Raw genomic sequence first — 14,026 nt, forward strand, 5'->3', positions numbered from 1 at the left:
TTCTAGGCTATTCCACTGCCTTACAACTCTATGACTGAAGAAATACTTCCTACTATCTCTCTGACTCATTTGTGTGTTCAACTTCCAATTGTGGCCTCTTGTTTCTGTGTCCCCTCCCTGGAACATCCTGTCTTTGTCCACCTTGTCTATTCCACGCAGTATTTTATATGTCGTTATCATGTCTCCCCTGACCCTCCTGTCCTCCAGTGTCGTCAGGCCGATTTCCCTTAATTTTTCTTCACAGGACATTCCCCTTAGCTCTGGAACTAACCTTGTCGCAAACCTTTGTACTTTCTCTAGTTTCTTGACGTGCTTTATCAAGTGCGGGTTCCAAACAGGTGCTGCATACTCCAGTATGGGCCTGACATACACGGTGTACAGTGTCTTGAATGATTCCTTACTAAGGTATCGGAATGCTGTTCTCAGGTTTGCCAGGCGCCCATATGCTGCAGCAGTTATCTGATTGATGTGTGCTTCCGGAGACATGCTCGGTGTTATACTCACCCCAAGATCTTTCTCCTTGAGTGAGGTTTGCAGTCTTTGGCCACCTAGCCTATACTCTGTCTGTGGTCTTCTGTGCCCTTCCCCTATCTTCATGACTTTGCATTTGGCAGGATTAAATGTGTGTGTGTGTGTGTGTGTGTGTAAGAGAGGGAGAGAGAAAGTATGTGTATGTGAAAGTGTGAAAGATTAAGTGCGTGCTGGCTATACATGGGGTCTGGACGGCCCACACTCAGAGAAGTTATAGTACCAGTCCCGCATCCCAGGGACTTAACGTATGTGTCCAGCCGTGCCTAGCCTCCCCTCCGTGCCCAGCCTCCCCGCCGTGCCCAGCTGATTAGTATGTAAGTTTATTCAGGTATACACAAATACAGTTACATAGAATTATCATACATAGCAGCATATGTGTAGAGAACCTAGGATAACCCAAAAAAAAGTCAGAGTGACTTATTTCCATTGGGGTCCTTTACTTATTTCGACGGAAGTGATTGTCTATTCCACTTCATTTGCATAAGTTACTGAGACACAGTATAAGGTCCCTAAGGTCCCCAAAAGAAACAAGTCACTTCGATTTTTTTTTTTTTTTTTTTTTTGGGGGGGGGGGGGTTATCGTAGGTAATTGACACTATGGTAATAGTACTTATGTGTAACTGTGCCTAAATAAACTTAGCGCAGTGGCTAGTTTAAATAACTTCCAACGGAGAAGCCAAGAGAACCGAATCCCATACGAGGCTTGACGCATGAGCAAGTCCTTACCTATGTTCCCTAGCAGTAAAGATACTGTACCTTTGGGTTGATAGACCTATGACTCGCATCAGAGGCCTTAAAATGGACCTCGATGGAAATAAGCCACACTGCTTGACTTTCTTGTACTGTCCTGGGTTATTAACCTTCCCAGGGATTAATCTGAATAAAATCTGTAGAATGGAAATAAGAACTCCAGCGGAATTAAGTCAATTTGTCTGACTTTTTGGGTTATCCTATTTAATCTACACATAAGCTGCTCTGTTTGGTAAATTGTGTAATTGTATTTGTGTACCTGTGCCTGAATAAACTTAATGAAACTATGGAGTGACGCGAAAAAACTTAATGATTTTTGTTTCAAATTAATATGCAAACCTGCACGATAATAATAATGTGCACAGCCACTTGCATGTGCTCCTGCCCACCACTGTAACGTGTGACATGCTCCTGCCCACCACTAACGTGTTACATGCTCTTGCCCACAACTGTAACGTGTGACATGCTCCTGCCCACCACTGTAACGTGTGACATGCTCCTGCCCACAACTGTAACGTGTGACATGCTCCTGCCCACCACTGTAACGTGTGACATGCTCCTGCCCACCACTAACGTGTTACATGCTCCTGCCCACCACTGTAACGTGTGACATGCTCCTGCCCACCACTGTAACGTGTTACATGCTCCTGCCCACCACTGTAACGTGTTACATGCTCCTGCCCACCACTGTAACGTGTTACATGCTCCTGCCCACCACTGTAACGTGTTACATGCTCCTGCCCACCACTGTAACGTGTGACATGCTCCTGCCCACCACTGTAACGTGTTACATGCTCCTGCCCACTACTGTAACGTGTTACATGCTTCTGCCCACCTCTGTAATGTGTTACATGCTCCTGCCCACCACTGTAACGTGTTACATGCTCCTGCCCACCATTGTAACGTGTTACATGCTCCTGCCCACCACTGTAACATGTTTCATGCTCTTGCCCACCACTGCAACATGTTACATGCTCCTGCTCACCACTGTAATATGTTACATGCTCTTGCCACCACTGCAACATGTTACATGCTCCTGCTCACCACTGTAACGTGTTACATGCTCCTGCCCACCACTGTAACATGTTACATGATCCTGCCCACCACTGTAACGTGTTACATGCTCCTGCCCACCACTGTAACGTGTTACATGCTCCTGCCCACCACTGTAACGTGTTACATGCTCCTGCCCACCACTGTAACGTGTTACATGCTCCTGCCCACCACTGTAACGTGTTACATGTTCCTGCCCACCACTGTAACGTGTTACATGCTCCTGCCCACCACTGTAACGTGTTACATGCTTCTGCCCCTTCTGTAACGTGTTACATGCTCCTGCCCACCACTGTAACATGCTCCTGCCCACCACTGTAACATGTTACATGCTCCTGCCCACCACTGTAACGTGTTACATGCTCCTGCCCACTACTGTAACGTGTTACATGCTCGTGCCCACCACTGTAACATGTTACATGCTCCTGCCCACTACTGTAACATGTTACATACTCCTGCCCACTACTGTAACGTGTTACATGCTCCTGCCCACCACTGTAACGTGTTACATGCTCCTGCCCACCACTGTAACGTTACATGCTCCTGCCCACCACTGTAACGTGTTACATGCTCCTGCCCACCACTGTAACGTGTTACATGCTCCTGCCCACCACTGTAACGTGTTACATGCTTCTGCCCCTTCTGTAACGTGTTACATGCTCCTGCCCACCACTGTAACATGTTACATGCTCCTGCCCACCACTGTAACATGTTACATGCTCCTGCCCACCACTGTAACATGTTACATGCTCCTGCCCACCACTGTAACATGTTACATGCTCCTGCCCACCACTGTAACATGTTACATGCTCCTGCCCACCACTGTAACATGTTACATGCTCCTGCCCACCACTGTAACATGTTACATGCTTCTGCCCACCACTGTAACGTGTTATATGCTCCTGCCCACCACTGTAGCGTGTTACATGCTCCTGCCCACCACTGTAACGTGTTACATGCTCCTGCCCACCACTGTAACATGTTACATGCTCTTGCCCACAACTGTAACATGTTACATGCCCTTGCCCACCACTGTAACATGTTACATGCTCCTGCCCACCACTATAACATGTTACATGCTCCTGCCCACCACTGTAACATGTTACATGCTCTTGCCCACCACTGCAACATGTTACATGCTCCTGATCACCACTGTAACATGTTACATGCTCCTGATCACCACTGTAACATGTTACATGCTCCTGCCCACCTCTGCAACATGTTACATGCTCCTGCCCACCACTGTGACATGTTACATGCTCCTGCACACCACTGTGACATGTTACATGCTCCTGCCCACCACTGTAACATGTTACATGCTCCTGCCCACCACTGTAACATGTTACATGCTCCTGCCCACCACTGTAACATGTTACATGCTCCTGCCCACCACTGTAACATGTTACATGCTCCTGCCCACCACTGTAACATGTTACATGCTCCTCCTCACCACTGCAACATGTTACATGCTCCTGCTCACCACTGCAACATGTTACATGCTCCTGCCCACCACTGTAACATGTTACATGCTTTTGACTGGAATTACCTGTCTTTAATTATCTACTTGAAGCTACAGGAGCAGATTTTTGTTTGCGGTCTCCATCAACAACAATTTGTAATTTTTTTTTTTTTAATTTCCTCTTGCAGTTTGTCATTAATCTACCACTGTGAAGAAAATCTAATATTTGTTCGGTCCCACTTTTTTCTCAGTTTGCAACTGTTTTCTCATCTCTCTTGCAGTGCTACAGGGGAAAACAGTCATTTGATGACCTTGTATGTGATTATCATGTCTCCTCTCTTCCTTCTGTCAGCCTATATGGGAATCTTTTAACAGTTCCAATCTCTCATTATAAATAACTCATATTTTTAAACTCTAGTACCAATTTTGAAGCTTTTCTATCATCTATGGGCCATTAAAAACATATCCATGGTTTTTTTTAAGGTGTGGGCACCACACCACCACTGCATATAGTAGCAGCTTTGACCTAATATGTTAGATTTTTTGCATTACTACTTGCCTTTGTTTCATTATTATTATTATTGTAATAAAAAAGAAGTGCTAAACCTACAAGGATCATACAACACTGCATGTCCCACAGTCATTACTGAGAGATGTACTATATATACGTACATGTATACATAATTATCACACATCTGCATATTGTACATTTTGTTTTCAAGTACTGTTTCTGGTAGTCACACAAAAGTATTAAGTATAAAAATATGCATAATATGTTTCAGACTGTTCCCAGGGCAGAGCGAGAAGCAAATCTCCCAGCAAACCTGGAGGAGCAACGTCTCTCGAATTGGTCACTTCTACGGGTTCTCACCTCTCAACACTACGACGGAAGTCACCTCTCCACTCTCAGGCCCTGCCTATCAAGACTGGAAATAACAGGTTTGATATATCGAATGCTAGGAATAATTATACAGTATAATCATTAATTTCAAGGGAAAATGGTAAACATGAAAGCTTTGAGGAAGAGCTAAAACTATAGAAGTAGAGGCTATACAGTGTCTGGAAAATGGGAGGTAATCAGGTTTGATCTAAGGAAAAGAACTGCCTTAATTCATTATCATCAAATCAAGTACTAAATCCATATTGATCATACAACACTTGGTAGGGAGGGTGCACAAAGGTAGGTGTGTGTGAGCTGCTAAAAATATATACATGTACTGTACTTGGATGATGACCAACAAACTCATTCTAAACATAGACAAAACATATTTCATGCTGTTTGGAAACAGACCCTTAAATATCCAACTTAATACATATATCGATACATGGTTCCCCCATTACAAGACACACTGAGGTTAATTTTCAAGGTATTCACCTTGACTGTTATCTTAAATTTCATTCCCACATCCAGCATATATCCAAGAAAATTTCCAAATCAAACGACACTCCTTACCCTATACGTACCACTCTTTAATTTATCCCTATCTCTCCTATAATATTTGTACCTGGGGATCAACCACAGCTAACCACCTTAAATCTTTAATAACCCAACAAAAAGCTGCTGTGCAGATGATTACCAACTCTGGTGCCAGACAGCACACCCCACCACTTTTCAAAAGCCTGAACCTTCTAAATGTACAAGACATACTCATATTATTGTGCCTACTATTTATACAGACCATTAAACTCCAATATAAACCCTCCACTTAAACTTCTCCTTGATAGCAGCTACAACAGAAATCAGTCACAATACAAGGCACAAGGCACTCTTTGACATCCCTCATGTCAGTCTCATGCTATGCAAAAATGTAGTGCACATAAAGGGCCCAAAGATCTGGAATTCACTTCCTGAACTGGTTAAGAATCCCCTGAATATATACAAATTTAGGGCTATGCTTAAAAATCATCTCATCTCTCAATACTAACCAAAACAACTTCTAAACAGTTTATTTGTTTATTTATTTATTAATTTGAACATGATACAGAGAAGTACAAAGGAATACAGTTATTAAAGTGCAACATGCCAAAGCCCCTTGTATGCAGAGCATTATGGGCAGGCAACTTTCCCAAATATTATATTATATGCCCTCTAGTCTATTAAAACATCTGCCAATCCATAAAATATTACTGTTTGAACCATTGTAATATTGTTTTTATTATGTGCAACTTCAAGATTATTACGTATTCTTATAAACCTCGACCCTGACTACCTTGCATTAATATTAAGATAAAATAAAGATTTATGAAAAAGTTAACCATTCTTATCTTGTCTAGACTTAAGTAGTTTTATGTGCTAGGATTAGTTTGCCCAAAATGCCCTGGCATGATAGTGGCTTTCTTTGTACTTAACAAATAAAAATTATAATTACACATCGTAACCTTAGCAAAGAAATAAAATATTTTATCTTTTTTAGGGTGGGTGCATAAATAGTCATAGCTGATACAGTACATTAGTTTTCATTAAAAATTGAAAGGGTGACTCTGTTAATGGTGAGACTTTCAGTACAGATTTTGAGTGGGGTGAACATGTTAGGGCATCACTGAATTTAGATGTGCAGAGTTCTGGCAAGGGAGGGGAGTGGAAAAAAAAAAAAAGACTACAATTCCAGTGAGTTACAGGGAGACCCTCTCACAGCAATATGCATCTCTCTCTCTTGAGGGCATGGGAAGATCCATTTTGACTGACATGTTTGCTAGAGGGGAAAATAATTGTCTTGTAAGGAAAGAGGTTTCCAGGTGATGTTTCTTGGGATGTGAGAAGATACATTAGGTAGTGGATCAGTATTTTCTAGGATGCATTGAGGTCTTTTAGACAATTTCTGCTTGCTAATCTGTTCTGTGTTGTGTGAATGATCTGAAAATTTATACTGCATCATGGAAAAAGTAGAGTTCTTGGTTAAAATAGTGAAAGTCAGTGGTATCAAAAGGGTCAGAAAAAAGGCCAGTACAGGGGTCAGGCAATGAGGTGCTGCCCAAAAGTAATGCAGGGTTCCTATGAAGGACTGTACATTTGCCAGGGTCTGGAAAGTGCTACAGTTATCATGGGTTCAAGAGACTGAAAAGAATGAAAATTGTTAGTTTTCTTTTTTTTTTTTTTTGTGAATAAAAGTTTGGGAAGAGGGACAGATCCAAGGAGAAATAAAAGGAAATCACATACCCATCCTGAACCACAATCCTCCTTTGTGTGGCAGGCAGTATTGATGCTTCCTGGAAACATCTATGTACTACCCTACCCAGCATACCAGATGGCACCTCTGAAATTGGCTACATTAGGTTCATCCAATAATAGCAGTGTGAGAATGACAATGCCAGCTGCACACTTTTAATATCTACTCCAAGACTTGAAGGCAGTCTCCAGTAATACATCTGTCAGCCAAGGACATGTGGGATTAGCCTCTGGAGTTACTGGAGGGCTACCCCACATATGCCCAGATAATCCAATTTCCATTTCATGACAGCACAGAACTAAAGTCCATGTTGGACTAAGACTGATAATGATCCATTTTCTCTCTGCCCAGGAGCTGAATTCTACTGGGGGTGGGGAAGGAAATGTTCTCTATAAGGAAACCAGATGGAGAGGGATAGGGAGGGTGGGGATTATTTAAGAGTTGATTCAAGGATGGCAACAAGTGTTTTAATTTCTCCGCTCAAGAGCCCTTGCACCTTGCCAAAGTACCTTTCTACAAGGGGGTCCAATTCAGTGAATCAAGTCCTTCACCACTGTCAGGGCACTACCTGTGAAGTGGTAGGTAAGGAGAGTGTTAGGGACATTTGTATTAAGTGCTCGCTAAGGTTAGCAATGATTTTTACCACATTCACCATACAGTAGTGCTAAACCAAAATACTGTAATCATACTGTATAGTGCTAGATAATAATGGTTAAGTGCTAAACATATAATGTTCATACATTATTATTATTATTATAATCACAACTAAGCACTGAACCCATATATTCGTACAGTGCTTGAGAAATGGGGGGTACTCATATGATCCAAGAAAGGGAAGGTTAGCTCAAAATCCTTTCACTGGCATGAAGAAACCTCTCTAGAAAGGACAGTACCAGATAATGTGTAGGGGTCATCTAGAAAAGGATGGAGGGAGGAGGGTAAAAGAGGTTTTTGTGTGCAAAGAGCTTGGACATACAGCAGGCATATGTAAGTATAATAGGAGTAAATGGAGACCATTAGTTTTTGAGACTTGACAAGCTGTTGGAGTGTGAGCAGGGTAATATTTTGTGAAGGGATTCATGGAAAGTGGTTAGCCAGACTTGAGTCCTGGAGGTGGGAAGTACAATGCCCACACATTAAAGGAGGGGTTTGAGATATTTGCTATTTGGAGTGACATCTGAACTGGCATATCTGGGCATCTTTGCAAAAACAGTGATATATGTGTGAATGATGGTGAAAGTGTTTTTCTTTTTTGTGTCACCCTGCCTCAGTGGGAGACGGCCAATAGTGTTGAAAAAAAAAAATTACATTACTTCTCCCACTATAACAATGTGCCAGCATCCTTAAGGCTAAGAAATAGTGAAACTTTGTCTAATCATAAATTATTGGAAGATTCTCATACACATTTCATTCAGTATTACAAAGTTTTGTGCCCCTGCAGGTATGTGAGCACACTGGTATGGGTCCCAAGGATGCAGCCTCGCAAATTTTCCACAACTATAATAGTGTCGACTGAAGAACCTATCTTCACTGATGCCATCTACATCAAGGTATGGATTAGACTCCTGTATGTGATTAGATTTATGTTGAAGATTACAGAGATTCCCATAGGCATAAATACTGTAAAAAAATTCCAGTACTGTAATAACTGCTGAATCATGGAATTAAAATTATAACATTATTACAGTGGACCCCTGGTATTCGATATTAATCCATTCCTGAGAGCTCATCGAATACCGATAATATCGAAAACCGAATCAATTTTCCTCATAAGAAATAATGGAAATCAAATCAATCCGTGCAAGACACCCAAAAGTATGAAAAAAAAAATTTTTACTACATGGAATATTAAGTTTAATGCAATAGAATAATAACAATAAAATAATTGACACTTACCTTTAATGAAGATCTGGTGATGATTGATGGGATGGGAGGAGGGGAGAGGTGTTAGTGTTTAGAAGGGGAATCCCCTTCCATTAGGACTTGAGGTAGCAAGTCCTTTTCCGGGGTTACTTCCCTTCTTTTAATGCCACTAGGACCAGCTTCAGAGTCACTGGACTTCTGTCGCACAACATATCTGTCCATAGTGGCCTGTACCTCCCGTTCCTTTATGACATCCCTAAAGTGTTTCACAGCATTGTTAGTGTAATAGTCACCAGCACGGCTTGCAATAGCTGTGTGAGGGTGATTGTCATCAAAAAAGGTTTGCACTTTAAGCCACATTGCACACATTTCCTTAATCTTTGAAGTAGGCAACTTCTTCAATTTCTCTATCCCCTCCTCCGAAGCAGTTTCCTCAGGTCTGCCCTCTTGCTGTTCAAGTTGATCTATCAGCTCATAAGTGGTTAGTTCTTCACTGTCCTCCTCCACCAACTCTTCCACATCCTCCCCACTAACCTCCAACCCCAAGGACTTCCCCAATGCCACAATGGATTCCTCAACTGGCATAGGATTCTCAGGGTTAGCCTCAAATCCTTCAAAATCCCTTTTGTCTACACATTCTGGCCACAGCTTTTTCCAAGCAGAGTTCAAGGTCCTCTTAGTCACTCCCTCCCAAGCCTTACCTATCAGGTTTATACAGTTGAGGATATTAAAGTGATCCTTCCAAAACTCTTTTAGAGTCAGTTGAGTTTCTGTGGTCACTATAAAGCACTTTTGAAACATAGCTTTTGTGTACAGTTTCTTGAAGTTGGAAATGACCTGCTGGTCCATGGGCTGCAGGAGAGGAGTGGTATTAGGAGGCAAAAACTTGACCTTAATGAAGCTCATGTCCCCAGAAAGTTGCTCTGACAAGTCTGTAGGATGACCAGGGGCATTGTCTAATACCAGGAGGCACTTAAGGTCTAATTTCTTTTCAGTTAGGTAATTTTTCACAGTGGGGGCAAATACATGGTGTAACCAGTCATAGAAAAGTCCCTAGTGACCCATGCCTTACTGTTTGCCCTCCACAGCACACAAATTAGCCTTGAGGACATTGTTTTTCCTGAACACTCTGGGAGTTTCAGAGTGATACACCAATAAAGGCTTCACTTTGCAGTCACCACTAGCATTGGCACACATAAACAGAGTAAGCCTGTCTTTCATAGGCTTATGTCCTGGGAGTGCCTTTTCCTCCTGAGTAATGTAGGTCCTGCTTGGCATTTTCTTCCAAAACAGGCCTGTTTTGTCGCAATTAAACACTTATTCAGGTTTCAGTCCTTCACTGTCTATGTAATCCTTGAATTCCTTCACATATTTTTCAGCTGCTTTTTGGTCCGAACTGGCAGCCTCACCATGCCTAATCACACTATGTATGCCACTACGATTCTTAAATCTTTCAAACCAACCTTTGCTGGCCTTAAATTCACTCACATCACCACTATTTGCAGGCAATTTCTTTACCAAGTCGTCATGCAACTGCCTAGCCTTCTCACAAATGATCGCTTGAGAGATGCTATCTCCTGCTATCTGTTTTTCATTTATCCACACCAATAACAATCTCTCAGCATTTTCTAACACTTGCGGTAGCTGTTTCGTAATCACAGTTGCACCTTTTGCAAGAACAGCTTCCTTGATTGCCGTTTTCCTGGTCACTATAGTAGAGATGGTTGATTGGGGTTTATTATACAACCTAACCAGCTCCGACACACGCACTCCACTTTCGTACTTTGCAATTATCTCTTTCTTCATTTCATAAGTTATTAGTGACTTTTTTCTTGAAGGGTTGGCACTAGAAGCTTTCTTGGGGTCCAAGGTGACTTATTTTGCAGAAACAAGCACCAAACACAGTGATAATATGGAATGTACCGAATGTATCCTTAGATGCGCGCACACTGGCTGGCTTGTAAACACTGGCACACAAGGGGCAGTTCAGGCCACACGTGGACACGTCTCGTACGAATCATATCGAATACCGGGTTTTCAATCGAATACCGAGGAAAATTTTTTGCGATATAATGTATCGAATACCGGATTTATCGAATACCGATGCCATCGAATACCGGGGGTCCACTGTACTTAATTGTTAAAATTGAATTTCATTGTACATATCTTGAATTAAACTCGTGTCTCAACCAGACCTATGATTTGTTGTATATACAGCAATGTGCAAGCTACAGCATCACTATACATGGTATGAAAGTCTCTGGGTGTGTCTTCTCCTATTTGAAAATTGCTAAACTAATAAGCATCATATAGAGCTGGAAAAAAGGGATAATCAGGCTTGATCAAAGGAAGGGTAGGGCAGCTCAGTTCTTTAGATCAAGAGCCCCTCATCAGCATTAGGCACCTTCCTTGAAAGAGGCCCAGACTTTTCTTATACATTTTTTGCAAATTTTGTCCATAATCCATGGCCACTTCCAAGCTTGTGGTCTGAAAACCACTCATTATAATAATAATATGTAAAATAAAAATCATAATGAGAACCCAGTAGAAATATTGTTGCTGAAAATCAACCTTGCAATGTTAAATTAAATTTCTAGCTTTTAACTTAGAATTGTTTTCAAATTTCAAAATAAAAATACGGTACCAAACTCCATTTTAAAAATAAGCCTGTTAGGAAAGAATGTTCTAGTTCATGTACATTTCCTTGTACAGTATATACAAGAGGAAGTCGAATGAAAATTGGGATCCCTTGCTAATTATTTTCTGGACATAGTCACCTTCTTTCAACAAATCGGCCATGTCCCACGGAGGCAGGGTGGCCCAAAAAGAAAAACAAGTTTCTCTTTTTAACTTTAGTAATGCATACAGAAGGGGTTACTAGCCCCTTCCTCCTGGCATAATATCTACCATAATTTTCATTTGGCTTTCTCTGTCACTTAAATGAAATAGGCATGTGCATTATAGATTTGTAACTTGTACAATATATATAGTAGCTCTCACAGAAATTTGCATCATCAGAGCACACCATGTCCAAAATCACGAAACACCCTGGATGAAGCAAGAAAGCACTGATGGTAGTGTTTAGTGTCACCATATTCATCCTAAGCAAACTGGTGAGCTAGAATTTTCACATGTACTACAAAAATTATAATTATTTCTTGTATATTTACAGGAAATAATCTTTGGGTCATTTCGTATTACAAGATTATCTTCAATATTAAATCCAGCTTTGCACTTGCAACTTGGCAGAATATAAATTGTTTTTACCACAACTATAAATTTTGAGCTTGACTACCAAAAAATTACCTTAATATGATTAAACTGGCTAACAATAATAATATCTTTATTTCTACAAGTACATATACAAGGTATACAGGCCATAACTGACATACTGTACTACTATATAGAAAGCCGCTTGTTATGCTGAGCATTTCGGGCAAATTAGGTCAGTTTTGTCCCAGGATGCGACCCACACTAGTCGACTAACACCCAGGTATCCAATTTACTGATGGGTGAACATGGGTAGCAGGTGTTTTATGAAAACACATCTTAATGTTTTCCGCCCATACTGGGGGATCAATCCCTGGACCTCAGTGTGTAAGCTGAGTGCACTAGTGATCGACCTATTACACACACAAGAGTAGGTAAGAAAAATTTAGGTTTCAGTGGTGACTGCATTACCTCCTTGTTTAAATCATTCCATTGTTCTATATCTGTTTTGAAAAAAAAAAATTCTAGTCTTCCTTAGTTTGTCATAGCCTCTTGTTCTGCCAATCGCTGGGTTTCTTTCGCCTCTGCAACTCTTCAAAGTATGGTAAGGTTGTAAACTGTCATTACTTACAAAAATAATAAACAGAAGTACAGTAGTAGACATAATCTTTAGGCATACAATATAATTGTTGGTTTCATTTATATCACTTAATTATTTTCTAAGGCCCTTGGTAACGTATTTCTTTGTTTTCTCTCTCCACAGCCACAGTATCGGGAAACTCGACATGATGAGCATTTATATCAGCAGGGAGAGAGTCAAGTTATATACCAGTCATTCCATGGGTGATCGGAGAGTATCATCAGTCTTCTTTATTCCAGTAGCAATTGCATGATCAATGTCTGCAAATATGTCTTCAGATTTTTATTACTAAATTGGTAAATTATAGAATAACTGGATAAATTACCAGACCTTTGTGGCAAAAACTGCATTAATTTTTTATTACATCATTTTTTTATCTATAAATGCCAACCCAGTATCAGTTACATACATACAGTATATTTTAGGTTAACTGTAATGAAGGGAAAAGGAGGGGGGATATGGATATCAAACTATCAATATACTGTACTGTATTTGATGAAAAAAAAACTCAAAACATTATAAAAATACCTTTGACTATGGTACCAGTTTTCAAAAAAAATTATAAAAAAAAAGTTAACCCAATTTGTAAAAAAAAAAAAAAAAAAGAAAAAAAAAAAAATTAGGCATTTAAAACAACTGAGCCACCTTCTACACAGCCACTAGTGAAGTAGCATCTGTATCATCATCATTGTATTTAGATGGAAGCATTAAATAGTGGTCATTTATACAGTACCTGGAGAATGGGAGGTAATCACGTGCAGTCCGAGGAAGGGGAAGGACAAGTCCAATTCCTTGGATCAAGAGCCCCTCACTAGCAGTAGCATTAGCAGCTACAGTAACAAAATTACAAAGCACCCATGCAAACTTCCTCACTAGCATTGCTCCTAGGCATATCTTTTAATATAAATCCATAGAATTGATACTGTCATATTTTGGTCATGTTCAATTAAGAGTAGTTTTCCTTTGTTGTTTTTCCAAATTCAAACGCAGCACATAGGTTCTAGTGGTTGAGCGCATTGCACATATAAAAATGGTAGTTAAAGTGTCTATTTTTACTTATGAAATTTTCCACTGGTATGATCTTAAAATGATGGGAAATACTATACATATGAAGGCATTAAGCATTCTAAATTTAAAGGAAATAGCTTCATGGTATCATGGTAGCTTAAAATGTACCTACAGCCATTTCCTACTAAACTGAATTCTACTATAACACTGTATTACAGTTCAGATGACCCCCCAAATCACAACATCCTTACCCCTCCTTCAGAGTGCAAGCACTGTACTTCCCAACTCCAGGATTCAAGTCTGACTAACCAGTTTCCTTAAATTCTTTAATAAATGTTACCCTGC

The 14,026-nt window shown here is 40.5% G+C and overlaps 1 pseudogene; it reads left to right on the forward strand.

Annotated features, from left to right (window-relative positions):
* Positions 1-13,324, forward strand: part of LOC128706337 (uncharacterized) — a 75,101-nt pseudogene extending 61,777 nt beyond the window's left edge.
* Positions 13,325-14,026: the final 702 nt, after the last annotated feature.

Source organism: Cherax quadricarinatus, chromosome 3 (assembly GCF_038502225.1).
Source record: "Cherax quadricarinatus isolate ZL_2023a chromosome 3, ASM3850222v1, whole genome shotgun sequence".
Lineage (NCBI taxonomy): Eukaryota > Metazoa > Arthropoda > Malacostraca > Decapoda > Parastacidae > Cherax > Cherax quadricarinatus.